Consider the following 1,834-nt stretch of genomic DNA (forward strand, 5'->3'; position numbering starts at 1 on the left):
CCAATCTTTTCCTTAAGTATTGTGTGGTGTGGTGAATGAAAATAGATCTCGAGCAGAAAGCATCAGCCCTGCTTAGCAAAGTCAGAGGTCAGAGCTTAGGGCTACCAAAACAGTCTTGGAAAGGAAGGAGTCCCAAAGGAAGAATCCCAAAATCTGTGTACAAATTCCCTCCAAACCCTTGGATGACTCTGAACTGGACATGTTCAGGGAAAGAATCCAAGAAATCCAGCGAAAGCAACAATATAAAGGCTAAAAGTCCATGCAGAGATTTCAACAGTTGTCTGATACTGAGGAGACAGAGTCTGAAGTTTAATATCACCAATTGAGAGATCCCTAGTTTTCCAGTGAAAACCCAGAAAGGCCGTATCTTAATAGTAAGAATTCTATCCCAAGACTAGGGGCTGCCCTTCTCTGTCTTTTGGCTAAAATCAAGTGTAGTATCTGTTCTTACCAGTTTAATATCTGCTACATCCTCTATCCAAGATCACGAGCTAAACCCTAGGATTAAGAAATAGCCCTGCTATAACAAAGTGATCCACCAGCAATTTAATTGCCTTCTAGAACAAAATTCAACCCTGTTTGGAGAAAGATAACTAAACTCAGAGTCTCTACAATGTAACATCCACTATAATGAATGTACAATAAACAATTATTGGACTTACAAAAAAGCAGGAAATCATAACCCATAATCAAGAGAAAACATGAAAACAGTCAATAGAAACAGACATATTGGCATTTGTTGAAATTAGCAGACAGGATTTTAAAATAACTACCATAGGGACGCCTGGGTGGCTCAGTCAGCTAAGCATCATCATCTCACTGCTCATGAGTTCAAGCCTCGCATCAGACTCCCTGCTGTCAGCATGGAACTTGCTTTGGCCCCTGTCTCCCTCTCTCTCTGTCCCTTTCCAGCCTGTCGTTTCTCTCTATCTCAAAAATAAAAAATAAAAACACCAAAAAAATTTTGTAAAAAGTAAATAAAAATAAAACAACTACCATAAATATGTTCAATCATCTCTGGATGGATACAATAAATGAAAGGATAGGAAGTTTCAGGAGAGTCATAAAAATCCTAAAAAAATAACCTAGTAGGGATTATACAACTAAACTGTAATATCCGCAATGTTTTAAAAATGCATTGAATAAGATTAAGAGTAGATTAGATGATGTAGAAGAAAAGATTGGTGAATTTAATAACAGTTCAATTACAATTATCCAAACTGAATAATCACAAAGAGAAAAAACATTGAAAGAAATTAAACTAATTTTAATGATTCGTGAAACAGTAAGAAACCTAACACAAAGCCTGGAATTCCAGAAAGAGATGAGAACTGAGTGGAAACAATATTCTTTAAAGAAATATAGACCAAAATTATTCCCAAATATTATTGAAAATATGAACTTATAGACCTAAGAAGTTCAGCAACACTTTCATAGGACAAATACAAAGAAAACTACATTGCCATTTAAATTTTGAAAATCAAGGAAAGAGAAAATTTTTTAACTTCATTTTTTTCAAAATTTTATTTAAATTCTAATTATTTAACATACCGAGTAATATTTGTTTCAGGAGTAGAATTTAGTGACTTATCACGTACATATGACATCCAGTGCTTAACACAACAAGTGCCCTCCTTAATACCCATCACTGATTTAGCCCATCCCCCTCCCACTTCCCCTCCAGCAGCCCTCAATTTTTTCTCTATAGTTAAGAGACTCTTATGTTTGCTTCCATCTCTTTCTTTTACTCTTCCTGTATGTTCATCTGTTTTGTTTCTTAAATTCCACATATGAATAAAATAATGGTATTTGTTTTTCTCTCACTAATTTCATT

General features: G+C 34.8%; 1 pseudogene; it reads left to right on the top strand.

The window, feature by feature from the left end:
• Positions 1–402: 402 nt before the first annotated feature.
• On the top strand, positions 403–501 carry LOC120237038 (annotated as a pseudogene).
• Positions 502–1,834: the final 1,333 nt, after the last annotated feature.

The sequence above is a fragment of the Hyaena hyaena genome, unplaced genomic scaffold (genome assembly GCF_003009895.1).
Source record: "Hyaena hyaena isolate Hyena2069 unplaced genomic scaffold, ASM300989v1 scaffold_168, whole genome shotgun sequence".
NCBI classification, from domain to species: domain Eukaryota; kingdom Metazoa; phylum Chordata; class Mammalia; order Carnivora; family Hyaenidae; genus Hyaena; species Hyaena hyaena.